At 45.1% G+C, this 17,931-nt stretch overlaps 1 protein-coding gene across 1 annotated transcript in view; it reads left to right on the top strand.

Annotated features, from left to right (window-relative positions):
- The window catches only part of LOC124550758 (serine/threonine-protein kinase SIK1-like), a 454,642-nt gene that overhangs the window by 240,133 nt on the left and 196,578 nt on the right, over positions 1 to 17,931 (top strand). The gene's annotated exons all lie outside the window — the stretch shown is intronic.

Here is a 17,931-nt window from a genome sequence, read left to right as displayed (position 1 = left end):
GGAGACCAACAAGAAGAAGAAGAAGAAGAAGAAGAAGAAGAAGAAGAAGAAGAAGAAGGTGGTGGTGGTGGTGGTGGTGGTGGTGGCAGAAGAGCCAACACCGTGTTACTAGTGGAGGCCGAAATGCACGCGTTTTAGCTCAAGCAGGCTGGCGTGAGGAGGGAAGAACTATACTGACGTGAGGTCTGGAACATAAGGAATGAGAATTCAGAAAGCGGACGTAATTAGTTTGACACTTAACTTTAATCCATTAATGATGAACGTCGCTCTTGACGGTACATGATTCACAATATTATCTGTTAGTAACTGAATATGGCGCCTTGCTAGGTCGTAGCAAATGACGTAGCTGAAGGCTATGCTAAACTGTCGTCTCTGCAAATGAGAGCGTATGTAGACAGTGAACAATCGCTAGCAAAGTCGGCTGTACAACTGGGGAGAGTGCTAGGGAGTCTCTCTAGACTAGACCTGCCGTGTGGCGGCGCTCGGTCTGCAATCACTGATAGTGGCGACACACGGGTCCGACGTATACTAACGGACCGCGGCCGATTTAAAGGCTACCACCTAGCAAGTGTGGTGTCTGGCGGTTTCACCACAGTGGTGGTGATTACTGGCTGTACAGCCAGCACAGATGTGAGTGAGTGTTGCAGAACCAGTGTGTCATACACTGGTTCTGCGTCTTAGGCTGGAGGGAATCACAGTGAAGGTGATGCTAATGTTATGAAGATGATTATATGAACGTTGGTGGTGGTGGTGGTGGTGGTGGTGAAGAAGAAGAATTAAAAACTGATAAAAATATGTGAAGCATCAAATACAAATTTACATAGTCTAGTATCTGTAAGCATTGATACTATACGTAAGTTACAGACAGACCAAACATTGCTTGGGCATTCATTCTGCTAAATTTTGTATTAGAAACAGAAACAAAACTTGAGCTGTGTTTGTAGTGTATTCTTGGAAGCACCTTTGAAATTATGAAACAGTCGTACAAAGAAATATGCGTAATGTGCAAACGCATAAGTGCAGCTGCCTCTCGTGTCTACAGCGTTACAATCGTCTGTGTGGCAGCGCGTCTTCGTAGCCCTATAGATGGCTATTGCTTTCGCCTACAGCATATGCACTTCGTTGTTGGAAGCTGTCAAAAGTTACCTGGTGTCAGGGATTTCCTTAAGTTGATTGTATTAGTGTCTTAGTACTAAAGTATAAATGTATTAAAACTTCATGTATCATTCGAATTTTTTTTTTCAAGCATCTCAGCGTTTATAGCGCCATGTCTTCTGCACTCCGTATCGCACAACGATGTATTTGTGCAGGTACTCGTACATTCCGCGGCATATGTCGATACTGTCTGCAAAATGTATTCTGACTATACACTACTGTCCATTAAAATTGCTACACCAAGAAGAAATGCAGATGATAAACGGGTATTCATTGGACAAATATATTATACTAGAACTGACATACGTAATTTGGGTGCATAGATCCTGAGAAATCAATACCAAGAACAACCACCTCTGGCCGTAATAACGGCCTTCATACGCCTGGGCATTGAGTCAGAGCTTGTATGGCGTGTACAGGTGCAGCTGCCCATGCAGCTTCAACACGACACACAGTTCATCAAGAGTGGTCTTCGGTGCTGAGACTGGTTTGATGCAGCTCTCCATGCTACTCTATCCTGTGCAAGCTTCTTCATCTCCCAGTACCTACTGCAGCCTACATCCTTCTGAATCTGCTTAGTGTATTCATCTCTTGGTCTCCCTCTACGATTTTTACCCTCCACGCTGCCCTCCAATGCTAAATTGGTGATTCCTTGATGCCTCAGAACATGTCCTACCAACCGATCCCTTCTTCTAGTCAAGTTGTGCCACAGACTTCTCCCCAATCCTATTCAGTACCTCCTCATTAGTTATATGATCTACCCATCTGATCTTCAGCATTCTTCTGTAGCAGCACATTTCGAAACCTTCTATTTTCTTCTTGTCCAAACTATTTATCGTCCACGTTTCACTTCCATAAATGGCTACACTCCGTACAAATACGCCTTCGTGACACTTAAATCTATACTCGATGTTAACAAATTTTTATTCTTCAGAAACGCTTTCCTTGCGATTGCCAGTCTACATTTTATATCATCTCTACTTCTACCATTATCAGTTATTTTGCTCCCCAAATAGCAAAACTACTTTACTACTATAAGTGTCTCTTTTCCTAATCTAATTCCCTCAGTATCACCCGACTTAATTCGACTACATTCCGTTATCCTCGTTTTGCTTTTGTTGTTTATCTTATATCCTTCTTTCAAGACACTGTCCATTCCGTTCAACTGCTCTTCCAAGTCATTTGCTGTCTCTGACAGAATTACAATTTCAGAATTACAATATATATTATTTAGTTAGATATTAAATATAGATTTCAAATAAAAGTAAAAAAAGAGTCGCTACCATGGATTAAGGAAGTACCATCTTATCACTTACAAAACCAGAACGCTACGCATCAATCTGTCCGTGGCTCTGTTCAATTGCTCGAAACGTTTTATACTTAACAGCGCTCGGAAATCTTAAAAGTAGATTTTTTTCCCTAGAGTTCGAAGGGTGTGTCGTACTTTTTTAGTACATCAAAATAGGCACGCACTCACAGATGATTGCTGTGTAATAAAACACAGTGCGCAGGTGCCAGCACCCGTGTGAATACGCCCCCAATATTTTATAGTTTAAGAGGGCTGGAAGTCACATCTTGAAAAGTGGTTTTCTTCTCGAGCTTTTCTCAGGAATTGCGTCTTGCTGCTATACAAAATTGACGTCCGGGGCACACCTTCAGATGCGCTTGTTCGACGGGCCACCCTTTCGTGCTAAGCACGAGAGAGATTCGAGCTTCAAAAGCTGCGGCGACTGCGTCCGGTGGCGGGTACGGAGGAGATGAAACCCTGTTTCCTTTTTGAAGTGGCAGCCCGCGCTGCCCGGCGAGCCTCGTTCGCAGTATGTGGCCGCCTGAAGCACCGCACAGAAGGCAGCGCTTTAATAAGTACAGCTCTCGAGAGAGAGCGGGCGCGGGTTCTCTGTACACTGTACATTATACAGAAAGCTGCCGTCCGCAAGAGGCGGTGGCTGTCCGCTCTGCTTTCACAGCCTGCGTCGTCCCTGAAAGCACCCTCCCCCACTCACTCCCGCTCTCCTGCCACACAGCTAACAAGTCACTTTGCATTAACCTGGCCAGCTGCAGCCTGTCGATAGAGGGGGGCGGCTTACGCGCTCACTACCCGCCGTGTTTCTTCCTGGTTGCCGATGGAGAATTTGCCCGTAGCATGTACGTACGATATGTACATGCTACAGGCACAACTCCGTGGAAAATTCTTATAAAGACTGCTTGTGGTGTAGCCTGATACTGTTCTTTCGAATGAAACCGGCGGTGACAACACATTTGTATCAAGACAGCTGTGGTGGTTTCGTCTTTTACCTGAGTCTGACATACATCTGCATTTCTACCCCGCAAGCCACCCGGCGGTGTGTGGCGGAGGGCACTTCACGTGCCACTGCATTACCTCCCTTTCCTGTTCCAGTCGCGTATGGTTCGCGGGAAGAACGACCGCCGGAAATCCTCCGAGCGCGCGCTCGAATCTCTCTTAATTTCTCCTCGGGAGGTATAAGTAGGGGGAAGCAATATATTCGATACCTCATCCAGAAACGCACCCTCTGGAAATCTGGACAGCTAGCTACACCGCGATGCAGAGCGCCTCTCTTGCAGAATCTGCCATTAGAGTTTGCTAAACATCTCTGTAACGCTATCACTTTTACCAAATTACCCTGTGACGAAAAGCGCCGCTCTTCTTTGGATCTTCTCTATCTCCGTCAACCCGATCTGGTACGGATCCCACACTGATGAGCAATACTCAAGTATAAGTCGAACGAGTATTTTGTAAGCCACCTCCTTTGTTGATGGACTACATTTTCTAAGCACTCTCCCAATGAATCTCAACCTGGTACCCGCCTTACCAACAATTAATTTTATATGGTCATTCCACTTCAAATCGTTCCGCACACATACTCCCAGATATTTTACAGAAGTAACTGCTACCAGTGTTTGTTCCGCTATCATATAATCATACAATAAAGGATCCTTCTTTCTATGTATTCGCAATACATTACATTTGTCTATGTTAAGGGACAGTTGCCACTCCCTGCACCAAGTGCCTATCCGGTGCAGATCTTCCTGCACTTCACTGCAGTTTTCTAATGCTGTAACTTCTCTGTATACTAAAACATCATCCGCGAAAAGCCGCATGGGACTTCCGACACTATCTACTAGGTGATTTATATATATTGTGAAAAGCAATGGTCCCATAACACTCGCCTGTGGCACGCCAGAGTTTACTTTAACGTCTGTATATGTCTCTCCATTGAGAACAACATGCTGTGTTTTGACTGTTAAAAACTCTTCAATCCAGCCACACAGCTGGTATGATATTCCGTAGGCTCTTACTTTATCAGGCGACAGTGCGGAACTGTATCGAACGCCTTCCGTAAGTCAAGTAAAATAGCATCTACCTGGGAGCCTGTATCTAATATTTTCCGGGTCTCATGAACAAATGAAGCGAGTTGGGTCTCACACGATCGCTGTTTCCGGAATCCATGTTGATTCCTACAGAGTAGATTCTGGATTGCCAGAAATGACATGATACGCGAGGAAAAAAAACATGTTCTAAAATTCTACAACAGATCGATGTCAGAGATATAGGTCCATAGTTTTGCGCATCTGCTCGACGACCCTTCTTGAAGACTGGGACTACCTGTGCTCTTTTCCAATCATTTGGAACCTTCCGTTCCTCTAGAGACTTGTGGTACATGGCCTGTTAGGAGGTTGCGAGTTTTTTGGCGTACTCTGTGTAGAATCGAATTGGTATCGCGTGAGGTCCAGTGGACTTTCCTGTGTTGAGTGATTTCAGTTGCTTTTCTATTCCTTGCACACTTATTTCGATGTCAGCCATTTTTTCGTTCGTGCGAGGATTTAGAGAAGGAACTGTGTGTGTGTGTGTGTGTGTGTGTGTGTGTGTGTGTGTGTGTGTGCGCGCGCGCGCGTAGGTAAACAGCGCCTCGGGCGAAGCACCATGTTCCATCTGGCTTGGGAGGCTTTTGTGCAGGGTGGTGGGCAGGTAAGCAAGCGGCAAGGTGCGTTTCTCCTCAACTCAGTCCAGGCACAAAAAACTGACGTCCCAGGCGACCGCGGGCCTCTTATCTGAACACACCTGCCGTTCTGACCGCCCGGGTCGTGGGGGACGCAGGTGGCAGGCGCCTGTTACGTAGGCAACCGGTCAAGCACGCTCCACAATGCAACCAATAGCCAATGGAAGCACGAGCGAGATATCCAATATAGCCATCGCCCATCAGCAATACATTCTAGCATTTGTAGACTTAGAGAAAGCTTTTGAGAATGTTGACTGGAATACTCTCTTTCAAATTCTGAAGGCGGCAGGGGTAAAATACAGGGAGCGAAAGGCTATTTACAATTTGTACAGAAACCAGACGGCAACTATAAGAGTTGAGGGGCATGAAAGGGAAGCAATGGTTGGGAAGGGAGTGAGAGAGGGTTGTAGCCTCTCCCCGATGTTATTCAATCTGTATATTGAACAAGCAGTGAAGGAAACAAAAGAAAAATTTGGAGTAGGTATTAAAATCCAGGGAGAAGAAATAAAAACTTTGAGGTTCGCCGATGACATTGTGATTCTGTCAGAGACAGCAAGGGACTTGGAAAATCAGTTGAATGGAATGGACAGTTTCTTGAAAGGAGGATGTAAGATGAACATCAAGAAAAGCAAAACGAGGATAATGGAATGTAGTCGAATTGAAACAGGTGATGCTGAGGGAATTAGATTAGGAAATGAGACACTTAAAGTAGTAAAGGAGTTTTGCTATTTGGGGAGCAAATTAACTGATGATGGTCGAAGTAGAGAGGATATAAAATGTAGACTGGCAATGGCAAGGAAAGCATTTCTGAAGAAGAGAAATTAGTTAACATCGAGTATAGATTTAAGTGTCAGGAAGTCGTTTCTGAAAGTATTTGTATGGAGTGTAGCCATGTATGGAAGTGAAACATGAACAATAAATAGTTTGAATTGAATAGGATTTGGGAGAAGAGAAGTTTGTGGCACAAGTTGACTAGAAGAAGGGATAGGTTGGTAGGACATGTTCTGAGGCATCAAGGGATCACAAATTTAGTATTGGAGGGCAGCGTGGAGGGTAAAAATCGTAGAGGGAGACCAAGCTGGTTCAGAAGGATGTAGGTTGCAGTACGTACTGGGAGATGAAGAAGCTTGCACAGGATAGAGTAACATGGAGAGCTGCATCAAACCAGTCTCAGGACTGAAGACCACAACAACCACAACAACAACAACAACAACAACAACAACATTGCATTATTGTGTTTTCAAGCTGACAATCGGCCCACCCTATGTAAGAGTAGTTACAGACGCGATGGAGAACTTTGATATTCGGAGAGGATTATTTTGCTTGGCAAGCGCACTCTCCTTGACGAAGAAACAGAATGGCGTAGAGAGCAATTTAGATGTCTCTGTTTGTGCGTAAGCGTGAAATGCTTGCACCTAGTGCACTAGGCACTGAACTGCCGCTCCAGCTATCATTAGCATTAGTGTTAAACTTTCTGCAAATCTCGGTCGATACTTTCCGTTCTTTCCTCACTACAGGAGAAAATTTAAAAGCAGAGAAGTAATTACCGGTGACCAACATAACATGAAGAAAGGCTAGCATTTACGCTCTGCTTATTAGCAACTGGAAACTTTTACGTATTTACGTTAGTGATTAAAATGCGAAGCAATAACAGCTATATCTCAGTTTCTCATGCCAGCAGAGACTTTTTCTCGAAGAAGTCTGATGTGCCTTAAATGACAACTAATGGGTATTGATTTGATGTCAATAAAGACAAATTAATTTTAAAATTGACCGTCCGTCTCCAGTGTTACACCCTGTACACTTGGAGGTACCCTCTGCCACTCACTTCTCACTGGTGTTCAAAGTAAATGCGTAGATACACACAGATGAGGTTTGTCACGGCTAGAAGGATCAATGCGTAACTCAAACGTGGCAAAATTGGACTTGGTTGCAGTGCGGCACTGAAACGTCCGCTCGGCCCTTGTCTTGTGGTGCGAGCCGCAGCCGCTGGTGCACTGGGCGTGTACTGCACAGCGGCCTCTGACGTCACAGCGCGAGGGCCACTTTTTGGCCGGCGTTGTAGGGATGGGGGGGGGGGGGCGGGGGGAGACGAGGGGTTGTCGGACGTGGGTGTGGGGGTGGCGAAGAAGCGGTGGGCACCCATACCTGGGCGGCCTATCGACCAGTCGGTATCGACCTCTCGGAGAATGCTTCAGTGTCGTCCGCACTACACACACACACACACACACACACACACACCTCTCTATCTCTCTCTCTCTCTCTCTCTCTCTCTCTCTCTGAGCAAAAAAGTCCATCACAATGTCTGCAAGCGGTGGTTACTTGTTTAATTTTTGTTTCCGCATTTGCCGCGCTGTACCAAGCACACGATTTTACTATGCAGCACAAAGTACGCATTTCAAGAATTTATTTTTGTATAATACAGTTTAAACGGGACATACCACACAGTCGAGAGTCTCATTGATTGCAACAGCAACGAAACTGCTACGTCCGTGTTTCGATGCCGATGAAAGTGCAGTCATAACAAATAAATAAAGAAACGGAGAAACAAATCAACCAACAAACGAAAACTGTACTATTGTTCATACTTCCGTTACGTTGGCTCATTTCGAGTAACAAAAGTCGCTCCTGGCGGAGCGCGATTATTCTGGAAGAGCAGTTAGCACTACTGTTGTGAGATAAAATTTGCAGAAAATTAGGGAACTGGTGCTGTAAGGAATAGGAAGGACGGGGACCTAAAAGTTGGGACAGAAGAAAATCGAACAAAATTTTCAATCATTATGCAGGGTGTCCCAGAATGAAAGGAATATGACAGGAATCCTCACTCGAAGCAATAAACTTCACATGGACACGTTTCCTATTCCGAATACTTTTCGAGACAGAACGCTTCTAATGTACAGTTGTTACTGAACTACTGGCGCACGTGCATGTGTGTCTGTGTCTTCTCCACTTAACCTCTTTGCCGTTTTATTCTAGCCCTACTACATCGTTACTTTCGACGTCTTTGCTCGGGATATCTTCCTGTAATTAAACTATACTGTTGAAGGCGCTATTCATCGTGGTGTGCACTGAGAATGTAGCAGAGAGAAGCATCGTTTAACAGTGTTTGTAGACGCGCTGGCTGAGATGCAACACATCTACAATAATGAAGAATATGCAGATAAGGTGCATGTTTACAGCTTCTGCAGCGCTTTCCGATACGCCGAACACCTGATCGTAGACGTTTACCAAAGTTTTCAGCACAACGCGTCAAACAGGTTTCTTCCAAGTCCCCATTTCGTCTTCTGAACAAGTAGTTAAACAACCTTTGCACGAACAAGAACACATTATTGAAATGGTGCACTGTAGTCCTATTCACGGCACAGGGCGACTATCAATGTCCTGCATAACAGTGAAGCGCCAGAGAAACTGTATAGGCATGCGTATTCAAATACAGAGATATGTAAACAGGCAGAATACGGTGCTGCGGTCGGCAACGTCTATATAAAGGCAACAAGTGTCTGGCGCAGTTGTCAGATCGGTTACTGCTGCTACAATGGCAGCTTATCAAGGTTTAAATGAGTTTGAACGTGGTGTTATGGTCGGCGAACGAGCTATGGGACACAGCATCTCCGACTTAGCGATGAAGTGGGGATTTTACCATACGACCATTTCACTAGATATCGTGAATATGAAGAATCCGGTAAAACGTTTTATCCCCGACATCGCTGCGGACGGGAAAAGAACCTGCAAGAATGGGACCAACGACGGCTGAAGAGAATCTTTCAACGTGACAGAACAACTCTTCCGCAAATTGCTGCAGATTTCAAAGCTGGGCCATCAGCATCCACGAAACATCATCGATATGGGCTTTCAGAGCCGAAGGCCTACTCGTGTATCCTTGATGACCGCACGACACAAAGCTTTACGCCTCGCCTGGGCCCGCCAACACATTGGACTGTTGACACCTGGAAACATCTTGCCTGGTCGAACGAGTCTGGTTTCGAATTGTATCGAGTGGATGGACGTGTACGAGTATAGAGACAACCTCATGAATCCATGGATCCTGCATGTCAGAAGCGGACTGTTCATGCTGGTGAGGCCGTGTAATGGTGTGCGGCGTGTGCAGTTGGAGTGACATGGGACACCTGATGCTTCTAGATACAACTCTTACAGGTGACACGTAAGCATCGTGTCTGATCACCTGCATCCATTTGTCCATTGAGCATTACGCCGGGCTTGGGCAATTCACGCTGGAGAATGCGACACCTCACATGTACAGAGTGGCTCCAGACACACTCTTCTGAGTTCAAACACTCCCTCTGGCCACCACACTACGCGGACAGGAACTTTATTGTTCCCCAGGGAAGCGTCCTGGGACCTCTGCTGTTCCTGATCTATATAAATGACCTGGGTGACAATCTGAGCAGTTCTCTTAGATTGTTCGCAGATGATGCTGTAATTTACCGTCTAGTAAGGTCATCCGAAGACCAGTATCAGTTGCAGAGCGATTTAGAAAAGATTGCTGTATGGTGTGGCAGGTGGCAGTTGACGCTAAATAACGAAAAGTGTGATGTGATCCACACGAGTTCCAAAAGAAATTCGTTGGAATTCGATTACTCAATAAATAGTACAATTCTCAAGGCTGTCAATTCAACTAAGTACAAGGGTTTTAAAATTACGAACTTCAGTTGGAAATACCACATAGATAATATTGTGGGGAAGGCGAGCCAAAGGTTGCGTTTCATTGGCAGGACACTTAGAAGATGCAACAAATCCACTAAAGAGACAGCTTACAATACACTCGTTCGTCCTCTGTTACTACATTGCTGAGCGGTGTGGGATCCTTACCAGGTGGAATTGACGGAGGACATCGAAATGGTGCAAAAAAGGGCAGCTCGTTTTGTATTATCACGTAATAGGGGAGAGAGTGTGGCAGATATGATACGCGAGTTGGGATGAAAGTCATTAAAGCAAAGACGTTTTTCGTCGCGGCGAGATCTGTTTACGAAATTTCAGTCACCAACTTTCTCTTCCGAATGCGAAAATATTTTGTTGAGCCCAACCTACATAGGTAGGAATGATCATCAAAATAAAATAAGAGAAATCAGAGCTCGAACAGAAAGGTTTAGGTGTTCGTTTTTCCCGCGCGCTGATCGGGAGTGGAATGGTAGAGAGATGGTATGGTTGTGATTCGATGAACCCTCTGCCAAGCACTTAAATGTGAATTGCAGAGTAGTCATGTAGATGTAGACATCTGGGATGCCTTGCAACGTTGCATTCAGAAGAGATCTCCACCCCGTCGTACTCTTACGGATTTATGGACAGCCCTGCAGAGTTCGTGGTATCCGTTCCCTCCAGCATTCCTTCAGCATTAGTCGAGTCCATGGCACATCGTGTTGCGGTACTTCTGTATGCTTGCAGGGACCCTACAGGGTATAAGCAGGTGTACCAGTTTCTTTGGCTCTTTAGTGTCCCTTTCACATATAGCGGGTCCACAAACTTGACACTGGCGACAGCGCCATGCGACTTGAATTTTGTCGCAGTCAACAAAAAAATTCTTACATCGTGAAAAAGGAGGTGCATTTTTGCTCGACATAAGGACACGTTTAAGGCGTTCTTCAGATTCACACCTAACCAATTCCATTATCTTAATAGAAGGCAAGCTCAGGAGTATACTATGGTGACGAAAGTCATGGGATACCACGTAATATCGATCGGACTTCCTTTTGCCCGACAACTGGACATGGCATGAACAAGCCGTTGGAAGTTCTGTGCAGAAAATTGACAAGTGCTGCCTCTGTAGCCGTCCACAATTGCAGGTGCGGGAGGTCATGGACAAAGTAACCTCCATCGTCCGCCTTTGCACTGCTCCCCTCGACTGACACAGGCTGCACTGCGCTCTGAACCGGTGTGGATCACTTGGCGGACGTACACGTGGTGTGCGCGTCGCGGGCTGCGTTTGTATGGTGTCAGGTAACGGACGAGTTATGGCGCCCAGAAAATATTCAGAATTCAGAGTTGGCGGCCACTCGGAAAGCCGCGGCTCGTTAGCAACCTCGCGATGCCGCACAACGGCCCGACCACGTGGTCCAGCCGCGTGGCTGGGAATTCCGTGATGACGCTGTGTCGGAGGAGGAGACCTGCCGGCAGTGCCGAAGATGGCGGACTTTGTGAAACCTTAATGGCATACATTTCACAGTTCGTATAGGAATTAATAGTAGCCAGATAAATGATGCTACCTCAAAAAGAAACGTGTACATTACCATTATTTGCACGGCGATTATGATGGTGTAATCAGATTTTCAATATCTTATTAATTTACAGTTTTGTGTCTGACGATAAATTATACAAGTAACACCCAGCAACGAATTTCATAAATCAAAACGGTTCATCCGATTTTGTCGATGAACGTGTCTTTAGAAAGCTATTAGTGTAAACCTAGATTGGTATAAATTACAGGCATGTAACTTGAACAGTACAGTGGAGGTCAAAGTTACGATTACTATCGATCGCGTCACGCCGTAAGTACACAGTTACACGAAAAAACGGTTGCCGCATGTTTATAAATATATTACTTCATCTGTGTCTGTTTATATCCGATATATACTATTCATGGAGAAATTGGTCAATTATTTACTGTGTTTTAGAAAGCACAGAGAGATTAGGCTGCTGGCTTACTTCTGTTCTATTGCTGTGATGTATGTTTATTTAATTTGTTTATGTATTTAATAATGTGTGATAGAGTGTGTTTATGGTCCAGCTGTAGGAATATTTATTTAATTTCAAAAATGGTTCAAATGGCTCTGAGCACTACGGGACTTAACTTTTGAGGTCATCAGTCCCCTAGAACTTAGAACTACTCAAACCTAACTAACCTAAGGACATCACACACATCCATGCCCGAGGCAGGATTCGAACCTGCGACCGTAGCGGTCGCGCGGCTCCAGACTGTAGCGCCTAGAACCACTCGTCCACCTCGGCCGGCCGTTTAATTTCAAATTATTTAAATGTAAATCCAGTATTTCAAAAGTGTTTCGTTATGTTTGTGAGTGTGCGTTGGCTTGGAGACAGGGTGGAAGCGCTCTAGCCAATCACAGCGATCGTTCCAAAAAGGACACGTGGAGAGACTGTGGGAGTTCTGAGCAGTACGGGGGAGGACACGAGAGAGTGCTGGGCAGTACGGCGTGACGGACGCAGAGTCGCGGGAGACACATGGAGAGTGGAGCAGTTCGCGAGTGGTCGCGGGAGAGAGAAATATTTCGTAGTGCCGACTTGTGTACTTGTGAGTTTTCCATCGGTTCTGCAGTGAAGACGTAGTATGCGTTTAGAAGTGAATATCTCACGAGCTATGTTGTTGTTCATAACTAATTACGTGAAGTAGGAATCTATTGTTTCCCCGTTATTCAACTTATATTTTATTTAATTGCTGGACCATTGGCACCCATAAGTGCTATACAGTAATAAAGGACGTTCTTAAAGGTACTTCTGCTGTCGTACTCATCATTTAAAGTCGTTGCGGTGGCCGAGCGGTTGTAGGCACTTCAGTCCAGAACCGCGCGACTGTTACGGTCGCAGTTTCGAATCCTGCCTCGGGCATGGAAGTGTATGATGTCCTTAGGTTAGTTAGGTTTAAGTAGTTCTAGGTTCTAGGGGACTGATGACCTCAGAAGTTAAGTCCCATAGTGCTCAGAGCCATTTGAACCATTTAAAGTCGTTAAAATAGTATATGCAAAATTTATTTAATTGCAATCTTTCATTTATAAGTGTCTATGTTATGTTCAAAATTCGCGATTGCCGAGTGATAGGAACCTTCGACCATTCGATTCATGTGTCTGCTCATATTGTATGCTGTAGACCCAGCAGTATTTGGCTTGTAATGCGGCAACTACGTATCCCAGCCCCTAGACTACGAAACCAGCCAAGCTTTTAATATTTCAACTCTGAGTCAGAGGGTACGTAGTTGAGGGCCATCACTCATCACATTCATTTGATCCCGCAGTGGATACGTGCACGTCCAGTCGTATCCACACGTCCGGCCCACTTTCATTTGCCTCACTCTGTGTTTTTAAGATATGCTTAATTTTTATTGACATTGGTGAATTCGGCGGTGACCTAAGTAGAGTTGGCTACTCGCTTGACGGGCAGAGGGGCAGTTGGTGTGCTATTAGAGGATGTGAAATGGGGAGTGTTTTATTTGTTTTCTAGTAATGACAAGGGCATGAGCGACTCGTACCAGTCTACATCTACATCTACATTTATACTCCGCAAGCCACCCAACGGTGTGTGGCGGAGGGCACTTTACGTGCCACTGTCATTACCTCCCTTTCCTGTTCCAGTCGCGTATGGTTCGCGGGAAGAACGACTGTCTGAAAGCCTCCGTGCGCGCTCTAATCTCTCTAATTTTACATTCGTGATCTCCTCGGGAGGTATAAGTAGGGGGAAGCAATATATTCGATACCTCATCCAGAAACGCACCCTCTCGAAACCTGGCGAGCAAGCTACACCGCGATGCAGAGCGCCTCTCTTGCAGAGTCTGCCACTTGAGTTTATTAAACATCTCCGGAACGCTATCACGGTTACCAAATAACCCTGTGACTAAACGCGCCGCTCTTCTTTGGATCTTCCCTATCTCCTCCGTCAACCCGATCTGGTACGGATCCCACACTGATGAGCAATACTCAAGTATAAGTCGAACGAGTGTTTTGTACGCCACCTCCTTTGTTGATGGACTACATTTTCTAAGGACTCTCCCAATGAATCTCAACCTGGTACCCGCCTTACCAACAATTAATTTTATATGATCATTCCACTTCAAATCGTTCCGCACGCATACTCCCAGATATTTTACAGAAGTAACTGCTACCAGTGTTTGTTCCGCTATCATATAATCATACAATAAAGGATCCTTCTTTCTATGTATTCGCAATACATTACATTTGTCTACGTTAAGGGACAGTTGCCACTCCCTGCACCAAGTGCCTATCCGCTGCAGATCTTCCTGCATTTCGCTACAATTATCTAATGCTGCAACTTCTCTGTATACAGCATCATCCGCGAAAAGCCGCATGGGACTTCCGACACTATCTACTCGGTCATTTATATATATTGTGAAAAGCAATGGTCCCATAACACTCGCCTGTGGCACGCCAGAGGTTACTTTAACGTCTGTAGACGTCTCTCCATTGATAACAACATGCTGTGTTCTGATTGCTAAAAACTCTTCAATCCAGCCACACAGCTGGTCTGATATTCCGTAGGCTCTTACTTTGTTTATCAGGCAACAGTGCGGAACTGTATCGAACGCCTTCCGGAAGTCAAGAAAAATAGCATCTACCTGGGAGCCTGTATCTAATATTTTCAGGGTCTGATGAACAAATAAAGCGAGTTGGGTCTCACACGATCGCAGTTTCCGGAATCCAAGTTGATTCCTACATAGTAGATTCTAGGTTTCCAGAAACGACATGATACGCGAGCAAAAAACTGCTAAGGTACCATTGTGTACGGAAACACACAGATTCATGAATGAGCGTTACAGGGACAGTCGCTTTCAAACGTGTTCCTTGTGTTTTTAGTAAGGTATATGAAATTAATTTAAAAATGTTGTAACCCAACACAAAGAACAGAAGAAAAAAGCGTTCAAATTATTTAGTAAACATTAGTGATCGTACCTGATATTATATAATGTACTCAAATGTAAGCAGAACTACCTTTAGTAATCAGTTAATCGTCTTCTCACACAGACAACACACCACCACTTCCTCATACAATTACAGTGCTACAACTTTGGGATTGCTGAGGATGGCAGAAATCTGAGACAGAGAATAGCCGACACGCGGTTTTCCGAATGGTGGCTGCTTTGAAGGATCAGTACCTGCCGACCGGTGGCCAACTTACAGTGTCCTTGCTGTAGCCAGTGTATTTGGGGTTCATAATACACGAGGTGCGCCTCAAAAGTTTGGTGAGTAGTCTCAGAAAAATAAACAAGAGTTGCAAACAAGATACCTTTACTGGGCTAAGAAATCACCGTTACCTACAACACATCGATTGTAAAGGTGCAGAAAACAGTCAGCAAAAGTTTCTTGTGGAATTTTTCAAAGCACAGTTGCTACTTGCAACCCTTCCACGGCTAACTTAATTTGGTGAAACAAAAAGAATTCTGCTGGCGCCAGATCTGGGCAATAGGGACGTTGCTGCTAACAGTCAGTTTGCGTTGAACTAGAAAGTTGAGCACGCAGGCATTGCGGATATCCACGAATAACATCACATTACTGTGTGAATTTATGTACATTAGTTAACTCCAAATGATGCGAGGGGGGTCCATAAAAAAAAAGAAACGGGAAATTCGACATAACATCATTATTTCGGAATACATGTATTTTTACACCAAATTTTCTCCATTCACCACAACGCACACCTTCAAACGATCCTTGCATTGCTCAAAATGGTTTTCAAATTCACTTATCGGGATGTTCTTCATGCCTTCCAGCGAGTTTTGTTTTACCGCCTTCACAGCACCAAAACGCTTTCCTTTCATGTCCCTTTTGAGTATGGGGAACAAAAAGAAATCACAGGGGTCTAGATCCTGTGGGGGGGGGGGGGGGGGTGGTGGTGGTGGTGGTGGTGGTGGTTGACAATCGATGTCATGCCGTTTTTGGTCAAAAACTACTTTACGGAGAAGGCGATGCAGGCCAACGCGTTGTCATGATGGAAGAACCACTCGCCTCTGTCCCCTTTTCTTCCGGGCAGAGTCCCTCAGTCTTTTCCAAACCTCCAAGTAGAACTCCTGGTTGACAATTTGACCCGGGGAACGAACTCCACGTGCACAACTCCTCTGCAATCGAAGAAACAAATGAGCATTATCTTGATGTTTGACTTCGCTTGCCGGCCGCGTTGGCCGAGCGGTTCTAGGCGCTTCAGTTCGGAACCGCGCTGCTGCTACGGTCGCAGGTTCGAATCCTGCCTCGGGCATGGATGTGTGTGATGTCTTTAGGTTAGTTAGGTTTAAGTAGTTCTAAGTTCTAGGGGACTGATGACCTCAGATGTTAAGTCCCATAGTGCTCAGAGAAATTTTTTTTTTTTTTTTTTTTTTTTTTTTTTTTTTTTTTTTTTTTTTTTTTTTTTTTTTTTTTACTTCGCTTGGCGAGCTTTTTTGGGACGAGGAGAGGCATTTGTCTTTCACTGGCTTGATTGCTGCTTTGTTTCGGGTCGTATCCATTGCACCACGATTCGTCACCAGTAATCATCGTATAAACAAATTCAAGGCCCTCTTTGAGCTGAAACTCAAAACATGCCTGAAGTGGACGCACCCTTTGCTCGTCTGCGAGAAGGCGATCGACAAATTTGGTTGTAACCCTTTTCATGTGCATATCTTTGGTTAAAATCCTCTGGACTGAACTTGGTTAGGCGACGATCTTCACGAACGAGAGCATTGATTTTGTCGACGTTCTCCTCAGTTCTTGACGTTGAGAACCACTCGTAGACTCTGTTTTTACTTAGGGCAGCACCCCCATAAGCAGTCTTAAGCATTACCGTAGTTTCCGCGGCCGATTTTCCCAAGGGAAAACAAAATTTCACCGCCGCACGTTGCTCTCGACAATCCGCCATGACGTATTCGCCGACATGGAAAAAGTTGCTCTAATTAAAAAAGGGCAGCTCTCATGGGCGAACCGATGCACTCGCAGTGACACAACTTCGCATACCGACTCATGGCGTGACCGTAACGGTGGTCGAATAATGGATTCCCCCACTCTCCCTGCCAACCGCAGCTCAATTCCCATGCCTTTTGGGTTCCCGCTCGTACAATGAACGTCCCATTAGTACTATATCTTAAAAAAGGTGCTGAAACTGACGGCCATCAACCCCAGTGCAAGTATGACATCGGCGAACAAGATTCTGACGGACCCTGAGAAATGTCCCTGGTGTGTTTCGAATCACACCACTGGCATCTACAATTCTGGCAACTAATTCCATCTCCGTATCAAAGACTCTAAGTACTATGGGACTTATCTAAGATCGTCAGTCCCCTAGACTTAGAACTACTTAAACCTAAGGACATGACCCACATCCGTGCCCGAGGCAGGATTCGAACCCGCGACCGTTGCAGCCGATTGAAGCGCCAAGAACCGCTCGGCCACAGCGGCCGGCTATCTCCGTAGCGACGGGGGTCTCGTACACAAGTGACTTTAGATATGCCCATAGAAAATAACGGGATTCAAGTCAGATGACCTCTCATGCCATGTAGTAGGACCTTCCCTTCCAATCTAGCGACCAGGAAATACGGCATCGGTACTGCTCCGTCGTATTGTACTTTGCATCTGCGAATAGTACTGAGTAATGAATGGGTCAATAGTACGTTCTGTCATGGGACAATGTAAATACGATACAACAGAGCCACCTTATGGGCGAGTAAAGTAAACAAAACATCATGACTTCCTGATAATTATGGTCGTCCTCCTTGCTCCCTTGCAGGAACAGGACGTACATTACGTAAACAGCACAGTACATGTAAACTTGTACTCGTGTTAGTTACAGATAAGCTGGAAAACAGTAGCGCAAGACAAAGCTGTAGACAAGTTTGCATCCAACATGTAAGAGGAAAGGTAATGTAACTTTCTGAATAAAAGTATTTGTTTACAGCTAACGTCTGCGTTGGAGTTTTTCTATGCCAACTGGGACCATATTCGTAATTATCCGGACGACCTACGCCTGGCTTTCTTTGTTCCTAATTCGCAACAAAGGATTGATGAACTTGCTATTACCTTTTATGGCAACAAGA

This window comes from Schistocerca americana, chromosome 9, assembly GCF_021461395.2.
Source record: "Schistocerca americana isolate TAMUIC-IGC-003095 chromosome 9, iqSchAmer2.1, whole genome shotgun sequence".
NCBI classification, from domain to species: Eukaryota; Metazoa; Arthropoda; class Insecta; order Orthoptera; family Acrididae; genus Schistocerca; species Schistocerca americana.
This window is presented reverse-complemented; position numbering and strand designations above follow the sequence as displayed.